A 14097-nucleotide genomic window follows, 5' to 3' on the forward strand; every position below is an offset into this window, starting at 1 on the left:
GGATGAGGGGTACATGATGCAGGAGGGGGCTCAGGGCTAGGGAAGAGGGTTGGGCTGTGGGTGAGGGCTGTGGATGAGGGGTTCATGATGCGAGGGGGCTCAGGGCTAGGGAAGAGGGTTGGGCTGTGGGTGAGGGCTGTGGATGAGGGGTTCATGATGCAGGAGGGGGCTCAGGGCTAGGGCAGAGGTTTGGAGTGTGGGGTGAGGGCTGTGGATGAGGGGTTCATGATGTGGGGGCGCTCAGGGCTGGGGCAGAGGATTAGGGTGCGGGGGGATGAGGGGTTCATGATGTGGGGGCGCTCAGGGCTGGGGCAGAGGATTAGGGTGCGGGGGATGAGGGCTCTGGCTGGGGCTGAGGATTAAGGTGCAGGGGGATGAGGGCTCTGGCTGGGGCTGAGGATTAGGGTGCGGGGGGAATGAGGGCTCTGGCTGGGGCTGAGGGTTTGGGGTTGGAGAGGCTTAGGGTAAGGGCAGCCTGCCTTGCCAGTACTGGCGGAGGGCAGGCACTAGGACCCTGCGGCAGCAGACAGCAAATCTGCTGGGAGCCCTCCGGGCAGCAGGCAGGGGAGAGGCGCGCTGCGTTCTGTCAGGCAGGGACGCAACACAACGCGGCGGAGGGGGGGGAACACGCGGAGGGGGGGTGGCAGGCGGGGGCTGGGACCTGCTCCAGGCAGGGTCGCGGCGGCGGGGGGGAGACCTGCGGTGGCCGGGGCCGATCCAGGCAGGACCGGGGAGGGGGGGGGGGCGGGAAGAGACCCAGCTCCAACTATTGCTGGAGCAGGGCGCCCAGCCCTGAATATTGCTGGGGCCCGGGCCCCACACAAATATATAACCTGCCGCCCATGCTCTCCGGGTCTAGAAAGGTGTCTTTAATTCAGAGCTCCACTACAATTGTTAAATGTCAGTATAATTAGTAAATGTTAGGAGCTTGCACCATTGCACACTTAGTTTTTTACCTGAACCAGAGTCCTTAGAACTCTTTGAGTAGTGGCCAGGCTTATCCAAACACCTGGATAAGAAGGTATGGATTTTTAACAGTGTGTGTCACCCCCTTCATGTTCATAGAGATTGAAGTGCATTCCCATTGTCTGCTCTGCATGAGAGGAGCCCATTCCTCAGAACACCACCAGGCATGTAGGAGCTTCACACCTCAGCTTACACTGATAAGAAGCAAAGTCTCTTTGCCTTACTCAGGGAGGAAACCTAACAAGTCCAGTTCCTGGATTAGACTGCACATCAGTGGCCTACGCTGTCAACATCAGAAAACCCACTGGAAAGCTGAAAGAGGTATTCATTCCAAACCTCGTTAATTGTTACTTGCTTGGTTCTTTCTTAAGTTTGAACTGCTCAATACTTACTGCTTTAAAAAAGGCGGTTGGGGGTGTGTGTGTAGATTAAGCCGTGCAAAAATTGCTGACTTCAGTGTGCCCAGGTTTGTATTCCTTTTGTATTTCTACTTCATGTGGTTTCCACTCCTTTAGTTTTATTGCATGTTTCTGTGAATCCAACCTGGTGAAGGCAAAATTCTAAAAATGAAATTGTTGGACATGTCTGGCTTTACAAGTGCTCATTTTCCTCCAGAAGACCTACCATGTGATCCATGGTCCCACATTTCATTCTGGAGGTGGGGTTGGGGTTAGGAAAGTTTGGAGTCAGATGAGATTCCAGATACAAATTTTGCAATTCAGACAGGACAATCACTTAATGTAACTCTGAAACTTAGTTTAGAACAATCTGGAGAGGGCCAAAAGATTCCCTGGGACTTGCAATGAAATCAAATGGCAGACTCCAAAAATTTCCAGCTACAGCTTGCTTTTCATTCCCAAGTCCAAACTCAGAGAACTCACAACATCCTTATTGATATTGTGCAAATTTGCACTATTGGATTCTCCTGTATTACTCTAAATGTTTGCTGCTCTCTGGTGTTTGAAGACTAAAATAGTTTTGTTTTTCAGATAAGGCTTCCTTTTAAACTGTTACTAAAGAACACGGAAGTCACTGGAGGTTGTAGGAGCTCAGGTCCCAAGATGCAGCAAATCTGACTTAAGGTCTGCTCCTGGAGTACTTCTCCCTGGGACTTCAGTAAGAATTGAGGATGTGTTCTGCATTTTGCAGGATTGGACCTAACAATATTGCCCAGTAATCCCAGTGTCTGTGGGAAAGAGAGGGAGGTTTCCTAAAGCATTCGAGCTGGTCTACAGTTCAAAACTGTGTTGCATTCATAGGCACCAGCTCCGTGGAAAAATAGGTGCTGAGCACCCACCGGCAGCCCCTTTATCAGAACATCCCCTTCACCCCCTCCAGCGCCTCCTGTCTGCCAGCAGGCCCCACCAATCAGCGCCTCCCCTTCCCACTCCCTCCCCACACCTCCCACCTCTGTTTTGCAGTGTGCAGGAGGCTCTGAGCGGGAGGAGGGTGGATGTAGCACATTCAGGAGAGGAGGTGGAACTGGGCGGGAAGAGGGTGGAGCGGGAAGGGGTGGAGTGGGGGCAGGGCCTGGAGTACTTTGGAAAGTCGGCGCCTGTGGTTGCATTCAAACATCATTGTGAAGTGTCAAGTTAGCTGACATAATAGTGTCCACAAAAGACCAGTCAGAGCCATGCAGATCGTGTCAGCTTGTGATGATGATCAAAATTAGCTGAAACCATGGTAAGAATGATTTGCCATGATCTGCACTACCCACTCAGGCGTGGTAAGCAGCGTGCCAGCTAACTCTTCACAATTGAGTTTCAATACTACAATTTATAATGTAGACCAGTCCCCACCCCCATTTAGATTAATGCACAGCCATATCTGGCAGCTTGCTCTCATTTCTGCCTGGTTAAGTTCTTCCAACCCTTCTGTTCCTTGTTCCCTTTCTTTCCTCATCTCTGGCCACTGCTACTTGTGGAATCAAACAAGATTCTCCCAATCTCTTTAGCTGGGTTTAGCTCCTACAGACGGAAATTCAATATTTAATCACTGTGCAGCAAAACAAACGCTTTTGCTTCAGACCCAGTTTAAACTCAATGCCTTGGGTATTAAACAAACATCATGCCGATAGTTTGTGAAGGCCCCACAGTCTCAAAGTCATCAATGCTAAATAAATGGCCTGCTGATGGGAATTACTGTCATGCTGGGAGAGAGAAAGCTCACATCTAGCTTCCAAAAATAGAACAGCTGGTTAAAGAGAGATTAGACGCAGGCCAGCCAATTGAAAAAAAATGGAGCAAAATACCTGAGCCATTTACATTTCTCGAGAAAGGGCATAAAGTGTCCTCAATTTGCACATATGACACCCCTGTCCCCAGCTCTATGGCATTAATGGACATTCCGTGTACAAAGTTCACAATCTGGCACTAATTCTAATGTTTTTTCCCCACAGGCGTAAGGGATAGCTGCAAGAGTGTTTTAAAATGCACACATCAATTGCTGTAATTTAATTTTGCCTCAGTGAATCAGTTTTCAGTCAGGCATTATTACACCATGTCTACACTAGTCAATGCAAGATACATTGGCATACATACAGCTGCCAAAGTTTGTATATAACTTGGCTGCTTGCATTGGTACTGGGCGTACTCACCAGGAGTGCTTAGGTCTATGCAAAGCGCAATGCACCATGGGTAGGTATCCCAGTGTGCCACATGCCACTTTCTGGCACAAAGCTTTTTGGGAAATTTTCACCATGTGTTGTGAGACGGAAATGACTCTCCAAGGGATCTCTCGGAGGTAGGGCTCAAATTCCCAGCATGCAACTTTCTCCATCCCATAATGCCATCCATGTCCCATAACTTTCATGCCTTTTTTTAAAAATCCCACAAACCCACTCTTTTGTGTCTGCTGGCTCTGACAGAAGCATGGAGCTCATAGAGCTCTGCCTTATTCTCATGGACGTTACAAATACAGGCCCCATGAGTCTCCTGTATTTGCAGACCCACAACAACAGAGGACATAATGATTTCTTTGAGGACAGTTCACCAAGGGACATAGCAAAAAAACAATAAGGTTGTTGGTGGCATTCAGAGAGCAGCTGCAGACGATGGAATGCTGCTTCTGGGCCTGAGAAATGAGCACTGACTAGTGTGATTTCATTGTAATGTAGGTTTGGGGCGATGAGCTGTGGATGCATAACTTCTGGATGTGCAAGGTCACACTGCTGGATCTGCGTCCTGAGCTTACTTCAGCACCGGGGCACCAAAACGAGAGCTGTACTGACAATGGAGAAGTGAGTAATGATTGCACTGTGGAAGCTTGCAACACCACCAGACTGCTACCAGTCCATGAGCAAGCATGTTAGACTTTCAAAAACCACAGTAGGCGTCACTACCATGCAAGTGGGCAGGGCTATGCAGGACTGTGATTCTGGGCAGCGTGCAGGACATAGTGGATGGATTTGCAGCAATGGGGTTCCCAAACTGCAATGGCGCAAGAGAGGGCATGCATATGCCTATTTGGCATCAGTACCCTTGCCACAGAGTACATCAAAAGAAAGGGCTACTTTTCTATGGTTAGGTAAGTATTGGAGGATCACCATGGATGCTTCACCAAGATCATTGTGGGCTGGTCCATCACACTCACACTTTAAAACCACAAGACCAGTGGTGAGCTGGAGCTGGTTCACAAGAACCAGTTGTTAAATTTAGAAGCCGGTGTAGAACCGGTTATTAAAGGGGCCGGTGGGTGGGCAAACTCCGGTCGGTGGGCCACATCTGGCCCGCAGGACCGTCCTGTCCTGCCTGCCTGAGCTCCCAGCTGGGGAGGCTCCCCTGGCCCCTCCCCTGCTTCCCCTCCTCCCCCTCACAGAGCCCCCAGGTTCTGGGCAGCTCAGCAGCTCCTGCCACTTTGAGCGGCAAGGTGGGGTGACTATACTTCACTATTCCATTTTATAGGAGAGTTTGAAACACCTATAGCAAGATAATTATTTTCTTGTACATTCTATAGGATTTTCCATAAGGGTGCCCAAAGATACAATGGGAGTTCTCTTATAGTCTAATAACAAAACGCTTTGCCCTCCTGCAATACTTAGCTTACTTGGAGAACAGAGCCTATTCATTGGTAGACTGTAGTGAGCTAAGGTGTGGTTGAGGTGCAGAATAGTTTGCCTCCCTCAGGGGGACATACACAAATCTCACTGTCCCTGGGGATGGTGCTGCCAGCAACTACGATTCTGTCATTGTCAATGGGACATACGCACTGGGGACAGCCATCAGGAGGGCTTCCGGTCTCCTTGCACGTAGGTGAAACCGTGGGGCAAACTGAAGTGCAGGAGATATTCCCTGTAGAAACACAGGTGCAAAGTTCAGTGGCAAAGTTTATGTGGAAAGATTTCCCCACAGGGACGTTTCCATCCTCGTAGCCTTGCATGGCGCATTCCAATTGCTGGTAATCTGGACAGGAACATGGAGGGGCACATGTAGCACAGCAGTTATTCTCCGAAGGCACCGCTGTGTGTTGGTCAGGGCATGGGCTACATTTGACAAGAGTGCAGTCGGCTTTCAAGGGCTTACAGGCCGCTTTGGGTAGCGGAAAGCAGCTCAGCAACAGGCAAAGCACGTGTTCAGGCCTCATGTTTTCTATTTAAAAAAAGAGAGGGAGAGAGAGAAGCAAAGAGAGAGAGCAGAAATGGCTGGTTCAGGCACTTGAGTCAATTATACAATTGTAAATGTAAGCATTGTGTGTGAAACTGAGCTACTGAAATCAAATGGTCACACTCCTGTGAAATAGTTACTCACTGGCCAGTTGCACTGTTATAATCTGTGTAGCGCTAGCACCTCAGGCCAAGCATGCTAGCCGCTGTACAAAACACACACCAAAACAAAAACCCCTGCCCCAGAGAGCTTAAATTAGTTCTTCCTTTGCTTACCCAGCAAGGCCAGTGTTCCAGTTCTGGGTTTCTCCTCAAGTAGGCTCAAACGGAGATAGTATGTTGTAATGGACTGATCATCATACTGGGAGCCAGGGACCGTGAGAACTAATGCTGGCTTTGCCACTTACACTCTGTAATCTTGGGCAAATTACTTAATCCCCTGCCTCAGTTTCCCCATTTATAAAATGGAGATAAAATTTACTTTCCTACTTCAGAGGAGTGATGTAATTCACAAAGTCCTTTAAGGATGATAACAGATAAATATTAAACTTAAGTCTATTTATAAAAGCTGGTTTGGTCATTTTTAATTTGCATGCCACTGCCTGCTTCAATAAAGTGTCATGTTACAAGACTTGTAGATTTTTTTGTAGATTTTTTCAGACCAGGTGGGATCATTAGATCACCTACTCTGACCCTAGGTATGGCACAGGTATTTCATCTAGTTACCCCTGTATTGAGCCCAATCACTTGTGTTTTGGCTAAAGCAGATCTTCTAGAAAGGCATCCAGTCTTGATCTGAAGTTTGTTCCCAGAGCCGGTGCTAGCCCATTGGGGTCCATAAACAGAAATATCCTCCCTTCTCCCCTCCCTGATACTAAAGCAGGCAAGTTCTTGTAACAAAAAGCAAATAGGGGGCCCTCTTGGGCTTTCAGGCCCATAAGATATTGTTTAGTCTGCTTATGCCTAACGCTGGCTCTGTTTGTTTCAATGGTTGATGACCATCACTGTTATTCCGATTAGAAAGGCACAATTTTTTGGTCTGGCGTCAGCTTCCAGCCATGGGTTCTTGTTCTGCCTTTATCTACTAGAATTAAAGAGCCCTGTGTACCTAATATTTTCTCTCTGTGAAAGTACTTATACACTGTAATCAAGTCACCTCCTGATCTTCTTTATGATAAACTAAACATACCGAGCTCTAAGTCTCCTGCTGTAAGGCATGTTTTCCAGCTCTCAAATAATGTTGTGGCTCTTCTCCTCTCCAAGTTTTCATCATCTTTTTTAAAATATGGACACCAGAACTATACACAATATTCTAGTAGCCAAGGCCATATACAGCGGTCAAATCACCTCTCTGCTCTTACCCACTCCGCCTGTGTTTGTACATCCAAAGATTGCATTACCCCTTTTAGCCACAGCATCTCACTGGGTGTTCATGTTCAGTTGTTTGTCTTTCTGACATTAAATCCTTTTCAGAGTCACTGCTTGCCAGGATAGTGTCCCTCATTCTGTAGGTATGGCCTGCATTTGGCTGTATTAAAGGCATTTTGTCTGAATGGGCCCAGCTTACCAACCACTCCCCTGATTTAGCATGAGTCTTGTGATATTTGGTGTGTTTCTTAAAGCCCCAGCTCCTGGAGTTACGTCAATGCACAAGAATCTCAGTTTATTTTTGTTAAATGAAATTCTCTAGACTTCGTGGTTGCAGAGAGAAGCTTGAAAACATTACCCAAATGCACCTTTAAAGGCTCTGAAACCAAAAGGCAAATAACAAGAACTCAAAAGGGATTCTTTTAAAAAAAATTTAATGATTGTTAAACCAATCTTCCAATTTTTGAATGCTTACCAGTGACAATATTGCTTCCTTGTCCTCATCATTATTTACCATTCAGCCAATCTTTGATTCATCCACGAATTTTCTCTGCAGTGATTTTACATTTGCTTCCAGATCACTGATAAAAATGGTACCAGACTTAGAACTGATCCTTAGAAAACACTTCCATTAGACAGTGATTTCCCATTGAAAACTACTTTTTGAGATCTGTCAGCTAGCCTGTTCTTAATCCTTTTAACATGTGCTTTATTACTGTTGTCTAGTGCTAAGGTTTTAATCAGAATGCTGTGCAGTACTAAGTCAAAAAAATCTAAGTATATTATATCAATGCCGTCCCCTTTGTCAACCACACTTGTAATCTTATCAAAAAAATAAAATCGGGTTTGGTTGACAAGACCAATTTTCCCTAAAGATACAACATTAAAGAAATTTGTTACTTAATAGTTACATAGGGATGAATTTTCTGCTCAGATCAGTCCAGTTTTCTTTAAGATACCTCATATCTCCTGATCTGATCTCCAGACCCATTCCCCAGCTACCACACACTCCTGGGAAATGGTTGCTCTAATTGAATTAACTGCTTATAATTTATATTTCAGAATAGTAGAAGGAATCCTTTTTTAAATCAAATACGTGCTTGTGCTCTAAAATATAAAACTGTTTTAATTACCTGGATAGTCTTGATGCCAAATGTGACAGATGGTTTGGCCCAGGAATGATGATCAGCCTTTTGATTTTTCTCCCAGCATAACCATACCAGTTCAGCTGCAAGGTCATCTATTTATATGCAATGGCTCTCCCAGCCTTGATGCAGTACAAACAGGGAGGGAAAGCCTTTGCAACACAAAATGCATGGCTGGGAGTGGTCAAAAAGATTTTTATCTTGCTAATGGCTTCAGTTGAGTCTATATCTCTCTTGGTGATCTGTATATTTGTGAAGTCTGTTCTAGATTGTGGTGCAATCCTACCCTTCCCCACCCTGCTTTAAACTTTGACTGAGAGTACGGAAAAGACCATTAGACTGATAGCCTGCTAAGCACAGTAAATATAGTGTATATTTGTATATGGTTTTCCATCCACAAGCATACAGAAATGATTCGAAAGCTATGAATGTACAACAACACTACTGAAATGCAGCCAGCACCGGGGAATAATAAACTCAGAGGTCGCACAGCTGGTAGCTTCTGTAGGCTGAGCACATTGCCCATTCCAGGGGCTCCTGACATCCCTTCATTCCCTGCCTCCACCCCAAGCTCCTTGTGCACCACCCTCCCATCCTCCTCTAACTGGGAGTCCCTGCAACCCCCCCCCCCCCACCTACCTGTGCCAGGCTGCCATATTCTTTCCCCCCATTCTAGAGGCTGTGAACACTCCACATGCTCCTCTACCAGATTTTGCGCCTTTTTGTCCCCATGGCAGGGGATATGTTTGCTCCCTTTCCCTCCATGCTCCTCATTCACTCCCAATCTCTTTCCTGCCAGGGATTATGTGTGACCCCCATTTGCCCCCACCCCCAGAGCAAGGTCTCCCATCCCTATCAATTTTATTCCCATCCTACTCTCCTTGAAGTGTCCCCCTCCCTGTCAGATTTCTGTTCAGCCAACCACTTTCAACGGGTTCCTGACAAATATCTATTGTTTCTGTGGAGTCTATTAGCTGGGACAAGCTTTGCCCATTCTTTGCTAATTAATTAGTGCCACAACTCTTCCAGCCTCAGCTTCCACAGCTACAGTGCCAGTTTCTGGGGGCAGCCCAGCTAAGCTTCTGTTGCCTGTCCTACCCTCTCAGGTGCACCCCTTAAACCTGAAAAGCACTTTGCACTTCACAAGTCAGATAACACCCAACACTTGGCCTAAATGAGCAAGGAAGCATGTGATCCTCATGGTAAATGCAGGTGGTTTGAATCATGCCAGGGGTATTTGGAGGAGTGGGCCCACTGATGGAGTGAATTTAGGGCCTGATGTTGCAAACAGTTATACATGTTCTTCCTATAACTTCACTGTGATTCCTCCTAGTGAAATAACACAAATGCTGAAGTGTTTGTTTGCAAGATTGGGCTCTCCCAGTCATTGTGAAAATAAATGTCCTGGTTAGTTTTTAGCCACAAGCCTGACATGGTCTCCAACTTTAGCCTTTCTAATAGGTGAAGAAAAGAAAAGAAAAGAAAAATACACCTCATCTCCCCACCCACCCCTTAAGCTTAAAATTCCACTTCACATTGTTCCTGTCTGACACCATCCCTGTGGCATTATAAATATGCTCCCACCTAAGCTCTAGTTCAAAGGTTAAAAACTTTAAAATTCCTGTGTTGGCCAAAGGGAAAAAAAAGGCAAAAGTCACACACAAATAGGAGCAATTGCAGTGATAACTCGCCCCTGAGTGGCTAACAGTTTCCAAGTGGCACCTCAGTTGTCTTAGCACAGGCAGCGCGTGCTAGGCAACATTATTAACAAAATCCCCTTTCAGCTGTCACACTTGTTCATAGCCCTCCTGACTTGAGCACCAGTCCCATCCCCCAGCTGCCACACACTCCTGAAATCATCCAGTAACCACTCAGACCCATCCCCATTCCCAGCTCACCTGCAAACCCCTCCCATGCTCCACCACATGCAGCATTCTTCATCTTCTCAAAAGATTGGAAGGTAAAGGAATCCTGCCCAGGAGAAGGGTCGCAGAGTGAGGAGGGTTATGCAAGACAGACAAGGTGGGTGAGGTAATGTCTTTCATTGGACCAACTTCTGTTGGTGGGAGAGACAAGCTGAGCGGCTATACAGAAGAAGAGCTCTGTGTAGCTGGAAAGCTCATCGCTTTCAGCAGCAGAACTTGGTCCAATAAAAGATGTTACCTCACCCACCTTGTCTCGCTAATATCCTGGGACCAACAAAGCTACAACACCACTGCAAACAAGGATTATACAAAGCACTTGCGGCTACATACAGTGGGAGAGGGAGAGACTTTGTAATACCAAAAAAAAGCAGCTGTCAGTCAGAGGGGGAGAGAAAATAGATAGAAAGACCTGTTAGATCACAGGTTTTGTTGTTTAGCTACATAATTGCAGTATATTGGCCCCCAAGTGCATGGGGAAGGGTAGCTGAGGCAAAGGCTGAAATAGCTAATCGCTGTTTTTTGTTTGCTCTACCCACTGGGTTTGTTTAATCCTGCAGTCTTTTTGCATGTGAGAGACAATGATATTTCATCTCCTTTGTATAGCCATTGGAGAGCTACAGATAAGCCGTACTGTATAAGAGCTAAGTATTGTCATTATGGTTCTATCACACAATCTCAAATTCCTCACATACTATCCCAGCAAATAAAATCCCCACCCGGCTGCCTGATTTAAGCCACTTTCTTTCACACTCATAACGTCTACAAAACAGTTTTGCTTTGTCACTACAAAAATCTGTACCAAAGTGAAAATGTACAGAGTAAAGTAAATGTAATATAAAAACAAATAGCACGAGGAATTTAGTTCAGGGTGTATTTGTTGATTATCATATTGCATACAATCCTTTATTTTAAACATACCTCTGTCTACCCCAGAATTTGTAGTTTGCCTTAGAAAATGTATTGCGATTCTGATTATTCATGATTGTATGATCAAGGTCATGGCTCCCATCCTGGCCTTAACAGTCTAAAGCCAAACAAGATGTGATTGTAACAGACAGGAGGGAAGAGGGCATGGAGGACAAGGGTAATGGTAATAAAGACGCCAGCTTTCACAGGTTAACAATCTCATGGCTCTGAATCATTTGAGAGAATATTCCTTTTGTAAATAAATGAAACTAGCTACTCAGAAACCAAGGTGCCTTGCTACTGATTGTAGGTAGTTTGCTTTAGGTAGCACACACTTGGCCTTGAGTTAGGCATGAATGAGAATGACGTTTATAAAGAATCTTTCTAAGATCCTACTCAGAAGACTCCCAAAATATTTTACAAACTATGAATCCAACCCTGCATCGATTGAAACAGCATGACTTGGGCTCCTATGCCCTATGGTAATACAAATACTAAAAATAATAATAATCTTAATTAACTATTGATCCCACGATTAAAATTCATGCTTAAGTCACTGCAGAAATATGGTTAAGCTACAGGTATCATTACCCCCTCTGCTGGAATGCAGCTTCCTCTAGGGTGGAATGTGACAGATGTCAAATAGTGCACAGCATCACTACAGCAGTGTAGGACAGAACAGAAAGACTACTGTACGCTGCGGGGAGAAATTTAATTACACACATTGGAATATGGCCAACACACTGAGTTAACAATCCCCCCCCTTACTCCTGCAAAACATTCCATGGATTCTTTAATGACCACAAATGACTCAGGCCTCTGAGCTCTGTTTCAGATCTTGTCCTAAAGGGGCAAAACCCTCTCAAATAATTAACTATATTTTTGTTTCAAATATTGTATTAGTTTTTATTTGAGTACGCAGTCATATAAAGTACAATGATTTTTCTTCATATACATAAAGACAATTTCTTGTAGCTCTCAGAACTTGGGTGCTGCTGGACAAACAGCAAATGGACAATGTCATCTCTCTCTCTCACACACACACACACACACACATGCATACAGCCAGCAGCACTCTTTCCTACTGAAAAGTTCTTGTTCTTGTGATTAATTTGGTGATTTTTTGTCCCTCTCTATTTATTAACCATTCTCTAGATGAATTTGAGGGAGAAAAAATCCACCAGCAAGGGCCTGATTCTGTCTTCTCTGAAATCAAAGGTGAGGATCCTTCAGTTCAGTAAGGGTAGGATCTGAGCCTCAGGCTTGGTCTACGCTATCAACTTATGTCAGCATAACTATGTCACTCACGGGTATGGAAAATCTGCAACACTGAGTGATGTTGTTATACCAGCCTAACTCGCAGGGTAGACAGCGCTTTTCCCGTCACCATAGCAACCGCCTCTCGGGGAGCTGCATTAACTATGCCAATGGGAGAAGCTCTCCTGTCAGCATAGGTAGCATCTTCACTAAGCGCTGCAGTGCTATAAGCATAGACAAGCCCTAAAGCCAGGGCTACACTACAGTTATACTGATGTAACCCCCTGTGTAGACAGCACTGTGCTGATTGGAGAGCTTCTCCCATCAATATGGCCTCTTGGGGAGGTGGATTAACTACACCACTGTAGCGCTGTACATGAAGACAAGTCCAAGTCTCCATCCAGGTAACAAACATTGTTCGTCAGGATGCCCTCTCTGGTTTTGGAAGAGAGACTTTATCACATTTTGTTATTCCCCCTCCTCTCCGCTCTTATCCTCTCCCACCATGGTTTTTGGGTTTAGTGTGGAGGCCATCCCAAACTGTCTGAACTTCCTGAGTCTGCAAGGGATCCAGGGCCGCCCAGAGGGGGGGGCAAAAGGGGCAATTTGCCCCGGGCCCCGGGCTCCGCAGGGGCCCCCAAGAGAAGAGCGGAGGCTCCCGCCTCCGCCCCTCTCCTGGAGCCTCAGCGCATCAAGCGCCGAGTCTCCGGCCGAGCCCCTGAGCCCCGCCCCGCTCAGAGCCGCGTGGTGAGGGGGCGGGGCTGGGAGCTCCAACGGGGCCTGAGCCCCGCCCCGCTCAGAGCGGCGTGGGGAGGGGGCGGGGCAGCTGCCTCCGCTCGGCGTGGAGCTCACAGCCCCGCCCCCTCACCACGCGGCTCTGAGCGGGACGGAGCTCAGGCCCCGCCGCCGACGCGCTCGGGTAAGAGGCTGGGGGGGGGGAAGCGGGACCCGCCGCCGCCGCCGCAGCGCAGCCCGGTCTTCGGTGGCAGGGGCCCCTTCTGTTCCGGGACCCGCCGCCGAAGTGCCCCGAAGACCCGCGGCGGGGACCCCCCCCCCGCCACCGAATTACCGCCGAAGACCGGGCTGCGCTTCGGCGGTGGGTCCCGCTTCGGCGGTAATTCGGCGGCGGGGGGCTCCCGCCGCGGGTCTTCGGGGCACTTTGGTGGCGGGTCCCGGAACGGAAGGGCCCCCAGCCGCCGAAGACCCCGGGCCCCCGGAATCCTCTGGGCGGCCCTGAAGGGATCTCCCGAGATTTCCAGTTCTAGCTCTAGTGGGAAATATTAAGAGGACAGTTTCTTGGGGTGGTCTGCTTTTCTGGCCATAAACCAGATGTGAACAAACACTTACCCAACTACTTGCAAAAGATTTGCTGTATTGTGTATAACTCAGCAAACAAAAAGCAGCAGACACCATTCCTAACCATAAATACTTCTTCATTTATCAAAAAGCTTGTACATACTAGGTTAGATTAAAAACACAGACTTGTCGCTTAGGAAAAGTTAAAACTGAAAGTAGTTGCTCCTCTCTCATTCTGCCCACAGCACATGCCTGAAGCTATTGTGCCTATTCCCCTAAACTGGGCTGCAAAAGTGATTTCGTTTGTTTACTCTTCTCTTGCTGTGCACTTAATTCCTTCTGTGTTTTTGCAGCTCTAACACGTGGCTCTTCTGAGCTCTGCTAACAGCTCCTGGACTCCAAAGCTTCAAAAAAATCACATCAGTCCCCCAAAATAATTAATTGACCCCAAAATCATGATTATTTTTTTAAAGAAAAGATTACATTGTGTTTTGGGGCTGTCTTTTGAGTTTGGGGCTCCCCCTTCCCATCCCATCCCCAGTGTGTCTAGGTGACAATTAGTGCTGGCCACTCTCCCAAAGAACCTGGGTAAGGGGATTTTGGCCTTTGCTGGAGGAGCTCGCCCCTCCCCATC

General features: G+C 46.9%; 1 long non-coding RNA gene across 1 annotated transcript; it reads right to left on the reverse strand.

The window, feature by feature from the left end:
* Positions 1–4844: 4844 nt before the first annotated feature.
* Positions 4845–8132, reverse strand: LOC123365151. Its single transcript, XR_006577451.1, has 3 exons — positions 8068–8132; positions 7410–7515; positions 4845–5552 (listed from the first exon to the last, which is right to left on the reverse strand). It is a non-coding gene; the product is annotated as an uncharacterized LOC123365151 (long non-coding RNA).
* Between the last annotated feature and the right edge of the window lie 5965 nt (positions 8133–14097).

This window comes from Mauremys mutica, chromosome 1, assembly GCF_020497125.1.
Source record: "Mauremys mutica isolate MM-2020 ecotype Southern chromosome 1, ASM2049712v1, whole genome shotgun sequence".
Taxonomy (NCBI): Eukaryota; Metazoa; Chordata; order Testudines; family Geoemydidae; genus Mauremys; species Mauremys mutica.